Genomic DNA, 13,513 nt, shown 5'->3' on the forward strand with positions numbered 1-13,513 from the left:
ATTGTTTTTACCGTCAGAACGGTACGGTCCTAAAACATTTAGAATGTAACCATCGGAGGCAACTATGACCATCATTTTCACCAGTGGCCGATGTTTGTGCATGCTATAGCATACTCTTTGAAACTTATAATTTGAACTTTTTTGAATATAAATATATGTTCCGTCTAAAACCAAAATAGCACTGTTTTCATTATTTGAAAATAAGTTATTAGCTAATGGCGTGTTATGACTGTTGACAAAAGTTTCATGGTCAATATGTTGGAACCCCAAATGGTCTGGAACGTAATCGGCCATCATAGCATTTTTGGCAGAATGAACAGAACGTTGAATTTGGTTTTTAGTTAAACAGAATAGTGTAGAAAGGATAGTATTTGGAAGTCCGGTTCTGAGTTTAACTAGTAAAATTCCTAAGCATGCTTCAACAGATCGGACGGAAGAGTTTCGTAAAGATGACAATCTAGATGCGATATCAGTAAACTGTTCTTTGGATACTCCTGTCATATTATAATAGTCCTCATTAGAAAGAGAAGACGTTTTGTCGAAATTAAGCCTTGTGGTTTGTTTCAATAACGTAGCTCTTACATTTTGTAAGATTGTCACAATATCTGTCCGGTTAAAGTATGACCGGTCATATTTTGCCTGAATTTGGAATAACGATTCTTGCGTTAAATTATGATTCTGTAAGTGGGATGAACAACATCTGGCTTTCGAGTCAATAAAAATGCCTTTGTGAATGAAAGCTTGTGTCCTTGCTTCCAATGGCACAACACAAAGCTTCACCCTGTTGCTGTTTTTTCTTTTACATACAATGCAATATTTGTGGGAAGAATGTGTTGAACAGATTTTTAGGTGGATATTTTTTGGACTCAGAATGTCATTCTTACAAGAGTTTGGGTCATTAACATAGTCATCATCACTTTCGTCAGTTTCCTCAAAACTAGTAGACGTTTGGGTGGTACATGTAGAGGCTTTGATTGATCGTTTGAAAGTTGATCTTCATTTTCTACAGTAGAGCGTCCAGTTATTTTTGAAGCATATTTTCTCAAAACTGGATTTATGATCGGTCTTTTATGTTTTAACCGACATTTCCCACATATGGCACACTTGTAATCTTTGGCCATCTGAAATTTTTTAAATAAATTGAAATGATGATGGTATTATAATCTATTAGATTTAGGTTATTTTATCGTCAATTAATCGGTGTCTGCTTGTGTAATGTAATCGATTAGAGCTATAAGGTTATTTTCTCGTTAGTTATTTTTGTATCGGATAGTGTAGTGTAATCGATTGGAGCCTTTGTTATTCTGTGACCGATAGTGTATGATCGAAAAGAGCTTCTGTTTTTTTTTATCGCCTATTATTCTATGTCCAATATCATAGTATATTCGATAACCACTAATGTTATCTTATCGTAAATTATTCGATGTCTAAAACGATAGCGTGATCGAAAAAGCTTCTGTTAATTTATCGTTCATTTTCCTATATTTCAATCGGTAGTGAAATCGATGATATAGGTAATGTTGTTTTATCGTCAATTTATCTATAAAAAAAGTTAATGAAATCGATTTCGATTATAGAAAAGGTTATTTTATCGTCAATCATTCTATATCGACTAGTGTAATATAATCGATTATTAAAGATAATTATTAATCTATGTCCTAGAGTGTAGTGTAATTTATTGTAGTGTAATCGTTATGGCTTTATAGGCTATGTTATCGTCAATTACTCTATGTTAAGATTCAGCATATCAATGAACACCAATAATTCATTTTTTGTTAAAATCAAACTAAGTTTTATTTTGGACCCAATAATGTAGACCAATTGGAAACTGGACCCAACATCTAAATTATAAATACACGGCTAGATTCTGCATTTAACAGAACTTCAACAATTCAATTTTTGATGAAATCTAACTAGAAAAATACTTATTTTAACCCCTTTTATGCCCCTTGTTCCTAAGTAGTTGGGACCAAAACACCCAAATCAATCCCAACCTTCCTTTAGTGGTCCTAAGCCTTGTGTTAAAATTTTATGGATTGCTATTTACTGATACTTAAGTTATTATCTGGAAATCATCTGTCTTCGGACGACGATGACGACGACGTGATACCAATGTACGACCAATTTTTTTTCCGGTCGTATAAAAATTGTGTTTTGACGGTATGCTGTTCGGACTGTATATTGGCATACAGGGCCCAGTTGTACCAGACAGTACTACGTTAACGAACCTTGCATTTAAAGATGTAAACGTAAAAATGAAATAAAATGAACGAAATACTGATAAAAATGAATGGATGAATGCATTAAAGAATGAATGAATAAATGAAGGTTGAATGAGTGAATGAATGACTAAATAAATGAATGAATGAATGAATGAATGAATGAATGAATGAATGAATGAATGAATGAATGAATTAATGAATGAATGAATGAAAAAATTAATGAAGGGAGGAAGGAAGGATGCTGCTATTCAAATTGGGACGTTCTAAATCTGAGAACTACACGTGCCAACCGAAAAGGATGGACTTGGTAGAGAGGTGTGACATCCGATGAGACACCTAACCTATCCATAGTCTATAGGGAGTTTCCTATAGCCGACTATACATTAATGGTTTTTATACACCCGTTAATGGGAAAGGTTATGGTACACCGATGCCCGTCCGTCCGTCCGTCGTCAACATGTCGAACAAAGCTCAAAAACGCTTGAAACTTTGGTGAATTCTTTATATCTATTGACAGGAGCTCCCTTTCATTTTTTTTTAATTCTAGATTTTAAGTTTCTGATTTTGGGGGTTTACCGCAGGATTAATTAGAAATGATAGAATTTTCCAGTTTTTGGACAATAACTCATAAATGCTTTTCGAAGGCTTATGGTTGCCTATAATTATTTAATACTATTTTATGACACATTTGTGGGTATAGTTGTCAGATTGACGACCACATCACATTCTTGACAAATTATGCAAAGATAAACATGTTTGTGTGTTCTCAACCATGCACCCTCTTTTTTGATAATTTCACAGTATAAGTATTAACTGCTGAAGTAAGTTGAAAAGTTATTGAATGATCAGATACAAACGACTTCGAAAATCATAATAGAAACATAACAAAGAAAAGCACAGAATATGCGTATCTCCATATAAGTTTGTGATCATATCATGATATTCTACAGAATGCAGGCTGTTATTTCACAATGACAATCTCCATGACAAGGCTTAGTTATAAACTCCTCGCTCGGATTTACTTATTATAGCATGTCTTTTTAGTCTTGTATGGATTTTGATATCATTATCTATATATTTCGGAGTTAAGTATGACGTCCATTATTACTGAACTGGTACACATCTTTGTTTAGGGGCCAGCTGCAGAAGCAATTATCCGGTTGCGTGATTTCCCCGATGTGTCGAAGATCCATTGGTGGCCTTCTGCTGTTTTCTGCTCTTTGGCCGGTTTTTTTTTGTCACATTTCCAATTTCCATTCTCAATTTTATCAATTTCTACTCTTTTTGCAAACATCTTTAATATTTTAATGATTGATTGATTGATTGATTGATTGATTGATTGATTGTTTGATAGATTGGTTGATTGATTGATTGATTGATTGGTTTAATGAACAAATGAATGAGTGTATGAATGATTGATTGATTGATTGATTGATTGATTGATTGAATGAATGAATGAATGAATGAATGAATAAATGAAATAATGAATGAATGAATGAATGAATGAATGAATGAATGAATGAATGAATGAATGAATGAATGAATGAATGAATGTGCATGCATGGATGTATGATTTGATTGAGTTGATGAACAAATGCATAAAATAATGAATGAGTGACTAGAACTTTAAAATAAATGAATTTATTAAATAAAAAATAAATAAACATAGCATGTAATAAAGAAACATTGATATATCAGAATGACAAACAAAGATTAAATAAATAAGGAAGATGACAAAACCAGAAATTCAGTTATTTAAACACAAAATTCAAATAAATCTACGTTCAAAATAAAAAAAAGCAATGTTGTCTTTCTTTTTTTTTATCATTTCGGCTTCTGTAGACATGGTAGATGTAGATATAAAATATAAAAATAAGCTAGCATGCACGTTTTGATGATTGTTTTCTTATGCCTTTAACATATATAGATTTCTATCTTTAAATCCACGTCACTATGCATTTCAAACTTACAGTGATAGTCCCATTCCTTATTTTAATGTTTATGGCAGCCTACTACATTTTTATATTTGTTTTATACATATGTAAGGATATACATATAACATTTTGTCTGTGTTACTGAAATAAAAAAAAGTTATGATTAAATTTAATACATTTGAAAATACGGTCTACATTTAGATCTTCAAAAAATATATACGACTCCAGGACATTCACAAAAAAAAAGTTAACACTGCATTATTACTGAAATCAGAATGCAGCCATAAGAGCAAGACGTGGAAGATAAAAATTAGATTCAACAAGATAATTGAATTGATAATAAAAAGACAGGAAACTGAAACTATACAGCAAACAACCTATCAGCAACATATGAATTGATTCTGTACAACGTAGTTTTCTTACAGATGAATTTGTCCTGCTTTGAAAGTGTCAGCTGCCAACAGAGAAATGTTAGTAATTTATTGCTTATTTGCAGAATGGGTTTTGTTTATTGTTGAAGACTGTACGGTGAACCATAGTTGTTACCTTCTATGTCATTTCCTCTCTTGTTGAGATTTGTCTAATTGGTCATCATACCACATCTTTTTTTTTTTAAATATATTCTTATAAACTTACCAAACACGTAAATATGATTTATTAACTATAGAAAAACTCAAACAGTCTGAATTCTATCCAATATCATGTCCTACATTCCTTTCAATTATCTGAAACAAAAGATTGTTTCATTTTATACAATGCATTTGTAAACCACCCTATAATAAGTTATTACTGTGTGTGTTATTTATATTGAAGTTGAAAGATGTAAACCAATAAAATTGTACTGCATATGTCACATGTTTCATGGATGGATACCCAATATTTTGTTTTTTTTTCCAGTATATGAAATCGCAGCTTTATACTTTGTCCTTTTAATAACAGTAATAAATTATAATTCAATCTGGATAGAGTAAAAAAAAATATGAACAATAATGTTACGGTCCATAATACACGGATGCCCTAATCACACTACAATTTTCTATGTTTACAGGACCGTGATTTCGGGTAAAAAATCTAATTTGTCATTAAAATCAGAAAGATTATATAACAGGGGACATGTGTATTTTTTCGCCTCGCTACGATCGGCAAATATATTTTGCCTCACTATTAAAAGAGGCTAGTTACGGCCCTGGAACTAAGTTTGAACTTGAACTTCATCAAAAACTACCTTGACCAAAACGTTAACCTAAAGCGGAACAGATGGACGGACGGACGAACGAACGGACAAATGAACAGACACAAAGGACGAAAAACGTTATGCCCTTAGTGAGGCGTAAAATGTATCACAATTTTTAAATTAATAATGAGTCTCAAATATAACCTACCTTGTTTTTATTTCTATATCTGTAAGACAAGTTTGTGAACTCTAAACATTTAAAGATGGCCAGATGATGTCCGTAGAAGAAACTTGAAACGAAGATGATTACACCTTTACATTAATTCATATGTTGCAACCTGTAAATGAAAGGAAATATACTTAAATTCGTTATGTGTATACATAGATCTGTATGAAGCATGTCAACTTCGTCTTATGTTTTCATTCTTCTCATATATTAATAAATGATGAAATCGGACAACGTTCTTTTTTTTCTTTCTTTTAACAGTATGATGCAAACGGTTGAAAATGTCTGTAAAAGTGGCATAATACATATTCCCTTTTAAGAGTCATAATCATCAAAGAAAGTTTTACATTATAAGTAAAGTAGACGTAATAAAAATAATTCATTTCAATTCTTATATATATACATTAACAAAACTTGTTTGAAAAAAAAAAAAATCTGCGAAGCTCGATCTCACTACCCTCCGATCACTAATTCCACTGTCAAACCGATTACGCCATCGCGTCATCATAACCAAATTATGTTAACTAGTGGTATATAAATATTTTACCTGACGCTCAGTTGTCGTCTGCAACAAGTTTTCCTAAAGTTTTATTTCATATAACGATTTTATTTTTAATCAAATAAAATCATTTACAGTGTGGTTTTAGGACAACATATATTTTTTTATGACAATCGTTTTTTTTTAACAACTGTGTGCTACCATAAATGTTTTGATTTATTCCGTGTGGATTTGCATGTCTTTGGATAAGATTATGTTGAGGTTCTCTGCAATCACGGAATAATCTGAATTTTGTAAGAGTTATAATCCGTTTTCATGGTAGAACGGGAGATGACTTGTGATGGAGAATAGCATGTTGTTGTCACTTGTCGGTATGGGCGGTGACAAGAATGTGTCTTCTGAAATCAAATCCAGTCTTATTACACGGGGAAAACATTGTATTTAACGCAATTAAAAGAAAATATAACTTGTATGAATGTTTTATATTTGGTTAACTAGCTAAAAAACTTACCAGACAATTGGAAATCATTGATAAAAGTGAACAGTTGAATCCGTCTGCCTCAGTTCACTGTAGTACCGGAAATCATATCCGGTCCGCATATCATTTAAATATTACGATGGGCCATCGAAACTGCCCAGATTTTTCGTACATTTTTTAACTTTTTAACTATGAGCGTACCTACGACCCACGAAGATATTTGGAATTTTGAAAGATTTTTGTCCAAAGAATGACCTGTTTGAATATTATTGTGGGTCGTAGGTACGCTCATATTTTAAAATGTCAGAAACATCGATAAAACTATCATTTTTCTACATTTTGTACTCGCTTAGGATCTTTACAGCATCTGTACATGAATAAAATCATCACACGATGGCAAACTAGGTAGCAATTATTAAATTAGAGGTTTCAAAATGCAAAGAAATTATACTATTTTGTTCGACATGTTAGTTTATATTTTTGCCTATTTAGGGGGCCGTTTGCCGTTACTTATCGTACCTTGTCCTTTCAAATCTTCAGGCTCTGACTTGAAAAGATAAGCACAAACATAATAAGCTGCTGATTCAGCATTTCCAATTACCTGAATGTCCATATTAGCTTGCCAATGGTCTAATATCATAGGATTATAAGCATTAATGTAAGCATCCTTGACATTTCTTTTCAACTCATAAAATTTCCCTTTACAAACTTCAGATGCAACATCAATATTATTCAGTAGCTTTGTTTTTGATCAGTTTCTATATGGAAAACCAAATCTACATTTTCCAAGTTTTTTTAAACAATATACTGTATGGCTATGTACCTGAAATTTTGCTGCATATTGATTTGAACTTGATGTACTAATTACCTGATTAATATATGACATTAAATTTTCTTGATTGTTATAAATTTCAGAAAAATTTTCAATCCAAAAAAACATATGCATGTGGGGACTGCCACGATTTTGAAATTCAACTCTTACAAAATGATCTACAACTTTACCTAGAGGTTGAGACGGACTATGTATAACATGTTTTAAAAGTGCTTTAAACCTTCTTTGAAAATGAATTGCTGTTAACAATGGGTCTTTTTTCACAAAATCTGCTGCATTAGATAATTTACATGCCTCTGAATATGAACATTTTTTTAAAGTCATAATTAAATCTGGCCAATGCATATCATTAGCAGATAAGGTAATAAAAACACTTGGAGGACCTAAACTTTTGAACATCGCTAACAGATTTAATAAATTATTTTTCCAGTAAGCAGCTGTTCCTCTGATTTGTTTCATAAACATATATGAATTATTAATTATATCTGAATTGTTATCTAAATTTCTTATATCACTTGCAGTCAATAGATTAGTGGAATTTTTTCTCATTCTCATGTGAATATTTACAGAATTTAATAGTCTTTGGAACTCATAAAAATTTATGGCATGTAGTAGATATCCAATATCTTTGCGAAATCTTTCATCTTTAAAATATAATCTGTTGTGAAAATAATCTGATGTGTACAATTTAACTTGACGTTCTTGATTATACCCATTTCTTCCATATGGAAATAAATATGGAAATGCTTCTTCCTCTCCTCTTTTTAAATCATATGCATTTACTGGTGAAGAAGAATATTTTGGTAAAGGTACATGATTTTTATTATTATTCAAAATATTTTTTATGTCAAAATCAGGTATATCATAATTTATATTTACAACCCCATGCTCTTCATATTCAGATAAATTTCTTTTTTCTGATTCAGACATAAATTCATTTTCAGACATATTGCTATAACATTTTTCATCAATTGTAATGTTTTTGTAAATATCATTATTGGCCTTTAGCCATTTCAAACAGCCCAAAATTTCTTTCTTTCTAACTAAATGAGTCGGTTTTTTATCGTTATTTTCCCCATATGACACAGTTATTATATTGCAGTTTTTGAATTTATTTGGAAGAATAGCCATATTATTTCAACGCTAACAGGAAAATCAATAGCAAGTCCCTTTTCTGCATACTGACCACCTGGCAAGATAATTATAGTCAAGAATACATGAATTGCACTAATTAATCTTTTTTTCCATTAAGGACAGTCCTTTCAAAATACTTGGAATTTTGCCTGGGTCAAGTTTATTGTATTTTGTATTTATTTTTGGAATCTTGTTATTCTTTATATTTCTAAAGCAGAATGAGCAAGTTTCATTTCCTACTGACAAACCTAATTTTGTTAATAAACCTAGACTACCTGAAACAATATATACCTGATCTCTATACAAAAATTTATCACAGCTTTTACAATGAAATTCTAGAATACACTGAATTGCATTGAAAAAAGCATTAGAGGTGCTATTATGATTTCTATTTGACTGATTTTTCTTATGTGTTTGTTCATCATCACCAATATAAGTGTCAACTGTTATATAACAAGCAACTTGGCCCCTTAAAGATTCACTTGAATTAAATGGCTGACAGTTATTTTGATTTGATGATATACAATTGTCCAATTGTAAATGCACTATATCTAATTTTCTATAACTGCACTCTTTTTTTTTACTCTCTTTTTGGGTGGTATACTATAAATATGGTCAGCAGATTCAGAATATGTTCCAAAAGAAATTTCATTAGTATTTTCAGTGTTTAAATGAATATCAGAATCTATTTTAGTTATATTTTGTTGAAATAATTCAAAATCTTTAAAGTAGCTTGTTAAAATATTTGAATCTTAAATTAGTTCATTTGAATCTGCCACTGTATTGTCATTTATTTCTTCTAAATATGCTATATCTAACTTTTCACATCTATCAGACTGAAATTGGTTATAAATTGCAGTGTAATTTCCATTATATAAACACGAAAATGAAGAAGATCTGTTTTCCCTATTTGTTATTGATGTAACTAGCAACGGTGAGAGATTAAAACAGTTGTTTTGATAGGTCCAGGAAATGAACTGAATTAACAAATCTTGACATTCAAATTCCAAAATAACAGCTGAGCCAAACGGATTTATATTTCCATGCATGTCTCTGCTATGAGAGTCAAATATGTAATAATGATTGTCCAATCTAAATAATGAAACGGTTATGTCATTCAAGGTGCACATCATATAGTTTGAAATCTGAAATCCTGTATTAAGTGCTTCTGAAATTGAAATCGCCCCACTTCCAACTTCATATCGACTTATCCCTAACACCCCAAAAAAAGGTCTGGATACACACATGTTTCTATACTACCAAACCCTACAGAAACTTGATTGGGCAACTCATTATGAGCAAAATAATGTCCGTTTTCAAAATTATTTGAAATAAGTGATCTCTCATACAACCCAGTCAGCAGACTAACAGTGGGCCAACGTTGGCAAATGGTCGGCCCGTTGGTCGACCGTTGGTGTTGGCTTTACAACATTGGCCCAACGTTGGCAAATTGTCGGTCCGTTGGTCGCAAGTTTATGTTGGCTGCACAACATTGGCTCAACGTTGGCAAATTGTCGGTCCGTTGGTCGCAATTTTATGTTGGCTGCACAACATTGGCCCAACGTTGGCAAATTGTCGGTACATTGGTCGCACGTTGGTGCCGGCTGCACAACATTGGCCCAACGTTGGTCTGTTGTTGTAAATTCATATTATTATCTCATATTGGTTATAAATAATCGGGCAAATGTTGGCATTATGTTAGTAGCAACATAGGGCCGATATGAAATTTTGTTAATGGAATTGATCATATAATATTTTACGCTTTATTTCTCTTGGGATGCGGATAATTTCGATTGCAGCAGGCTTTATGAAAAGTTAATGTTATACTGAAAGTGTTTATCAACTGAAAATACATTTACAACTCTATGTTGGGCCAATGCTGGCCCAACGTTGCGTGATCATATATAATACTCTATATATAAGTCAGGCAAAATTTATACTGGAATACCATTACTGTAATAAAAAAAAATGTATATCGTAAACATAGATTGCCTGGTTAAAAATTAAAAATTATTGCAATTATTTATAATAACTTTATTCATTAAACTTTGTGAAACATAATAATAGCAATTATATGCAGAGTGATATTTGATACAGCCAGTCTGTTAATCAAGCCCATTCTGATAAGGTTGACCATGTGTTCGACAAATTTCAAAGATAGTTGCTATGGTAATTCAGTTTATAGGAAATCTGAATGTAATGGGATGGTCACTTTTGTGATTATTTCCTGTTGTGTATTTGTAAGAAATCAGTGATACGAAGAAAACAAAAAGAGAAAATCATGTCATCTGGGATTCAAAGAGAAAGATAGTAACATGTAAGTTATAACTTTAAAAAATCTGATAAATATACGATTTAGAATGACAAATACAATATGATTTTTTTAATCTGAGGGATGTTGTTAAAAATCAAAACATATATTAATTTCTATCATTTTATTATGCTGATCTTGAAGTTTATACGTTTCGGGCGAAATATTTTCTAGATTTTAAATCATTTCAATCCTATTAATTATCATGAAATATTTGCCACTGAACATAAGTAACTACAAACAATTAAATGGTTAACTTATATCAATCTTTAACCACAACATGTATGATCATTACTGAAGTTAATGGAATAAAATTGTCTTAAGATGTACCTTATTCCGTAATGTTTCAAAAATGTGGTATAATGATTGCTACTTCATTAAAATATAAATGAATTTGTTAGTTTTATTGTATTTCTAAATCGCATGCAAACAGATACGATATATTTGTGAAACCTGATCATATACACACTTAAATGTGTAACAGTGTTTTTATATATCAAATATATAACTGTTCATTAATACACATCTGAATTATTCTTTATATATCATGTATATTACGAATATACAAAGTATGATACCGAATTCTGAAATAATAGTAAATAAGGGTTTGTTATACCCACAAATCCGTCTAATACTAATGACTTTCTGACCATTAGACAAATAACCAATATAAAAAAATGGTTATTTAAGATTTAATTTGTATTAAATAGTATTTAAACTATTTAGAATATACATTAATTTATATTACATATCTAGAAGGGAGATTACGCACGCATGCATTAGACAAATACGCAATTCAAGTTTACTTATAACTTTATTACAGATTCGGTTGGAAAAAAAACATAGCTGCAAAGAGTCTTCGGATTAGGAGATGGATGATGCAGCTAAAGATTGGCGGCGCTTAAGCCTTGACAGAGAAGGTGGCAAGAAACAGAGAAGGGAAAAACGAATAACATATATAAATAATAATGACACTGTTGAAGTTCAAATTGAGGAGGACACTACTCGTGGTGACGACCAATGATATCAAATTTAAAATAAATAAAGTTTCATCTTCTGAATTATTTAATTTTCATTCTGGATCTGGAAACAATACAACTAAAATTACATCTCCGAAAAAAACTATTTGTATGATCGCCTAACCATAAGCCATACGTCATTTGTTCTGTTAAAGAAATAAATGAAATTGATATGAAAAAAGAAGATGTGGTATGATTGCTAATGAGACAACTCTTTACAAGACAGCAAATGACACAGAGTTTATCTGGTCGATCCATCAAACATTGCCAAAGAAATATCTTGGCGTCACACAATAAATAAAATTAAAGAGGCAAAGTTCATGAAAAAAAACAAGGACAGTAACAACAATGGGTGATACAAAAATACAGAATTGCTACCTTAAACTTTGGCAGTTTGGAACACAATTAAAAAAGATCAAAGTTCTCCGGAGTATTTATCATATACAGCCCCTCATGCAGCATCCATTGTAATTTGGTTGAAACAATAGACCAACGTATTGCCAACATAAAAATGAGAAATACCTACCTTGGACCAACATAGTGCCAACATAAGAGAAGATATTTCTACGTTGGTCCAACGTTGTGCCAACATGGATTTCGTTTTTCATACAATGGGCCAACGTTGGCTCTATGTATTGCATATAACCGTACAACGTTGGGCCAACACGAAGCCATCATGTTGGGCCAACGTAGGCCCACTTTGCACTTATACGTTGGGCCAACGTTAAAATACAACGATGGGCCAATGCTATGATATACGTTGTGCCAATGTTGGGCCAACATACTCATGTTGTCTGGGAATGCATTGCCTTCGAGAAGAATATTATCAATAGACTGAGCATTCATTAAACGTGGATAAATATCTAGAATGGTCGAGGAGAAATGAATAAATGCAAGTGCATAGTATGCAATCACGGTGCATTGTGTCCCTGCATTTCGAAATATTTTATCCCCCTGATGAATATTTCCTAGAATAGATCGCATATTTAAAAAGTGTCAATAGGTTACCCATTAAAAACATAAAACCTTACCTTGTAAACTAATTGTACTTGAATTCTGTAATTACGTCTTCAATTATCTGTTGACCGCACACTAAATGACCTAGGGCACGCTAACCTCACTGCTGCAGCCTCCGAAAACAGTTATCACGTGATTACAAAAGGCGCGGTTAATCATACAGGGGTCGGTCATGAGGGGAAAACTATAAATTTAATAAAAAGGAACATGATTTAGGACTACCAAAACTAATATATTTTTATTTATGATATAAATTTTAAAATACAAATATTCTTTTTCATTTGTATTATCTCCAATATAGGTAAAATAAATGTATTCCGAAATATAACATATATTAGATACAGTAAAGTTATTGGAAAAGATCGGTATAATAATTTACACTTTATAAAGTATTATGATACAAATATATATAACTTACAAAAGAACATCATAAATAAGAAATTTAAATATGAGCTTTAAGATATTAAAATGTTTTTATAAAACAATGATGAATTAACACTTTTAAAGAATACATCGATAAATATTTCCCTTTTGGAACCTTATTTCATGTGATAGAAGTGACCGAACGAAGTATCTAAGATGTACTTCACGTCCGTAATTATCCACTAATTTTATTTCAATACAATAAACAAAGGCGATGTCTTCAAAGGGTTATTTATTGATATAC

At 31.5% G+C, this 13,513-nt stretch overlaps 2 long non-coding RNA genes across 3 annotated transcripts; one reads left to right on the plus strand and one right to left on the minus strand.

The window, feature by feature from the left end:
* Positions 1 to 997: 997 nt before the first annotated feature.
* On the minus strand, positions 998 to 6,732 carry LOC134701980 (uncharacterized). Of its 2 annotated transcripts, XR_010104284.1 has the most exons (4): positions 6,567 to 6,732; positions 5,539 to 5,668; positions 4,193 to 4,297; positions 998 to 1,121 (listed from the first exon to the last, which is right to left on the minus strand). It is a non-coding gene; the product is annotated as an uncharacterized LOC134701980 (long non-coding RNA). The 2 variants fall into 2 exon arrangements; XR_010104283.1 differs by lacking the exon at positions 998 to 1,121 and having other exon boundaries at positions 4,047 to 4,297.
* Positions 6,733 to 10,704: 3,972 nt separating this feature from the next.
* LOC134701943 (uncharacterized) lies at positions 10,705 to 11,867 on the plus strand. Its single transcript, XR_010104268.1, has 2 exons — positions 10,705 to 10,816; positions 11,634 to 11,867. It is a non-coding gene; the product is annotated as an uncharacterized LOC134701943 (long non-coding RNA).
* The last annotated feature ends 1,646 nt before the right edge of the window (positions 11,868 to 13,513 follow it).

This window comes from Mytilus trossulus, unplaced genomic scaffold (genome assembly GCF_036588685.1).
Source record: "Mytilus trossulus isolate FHL-02 unplaced genomic scaffold, PNRI_Mtr1.1.1.hap1 h1tg000373l__unscaffolded, whole genome shotgun sequence".
NCBI classification, from domain to species: Eukaryota; Metazoa; Mollusca; class Bivalvia; order Mytilida; family Mytilidae; genus Mytilus; species Mytilus trossulus.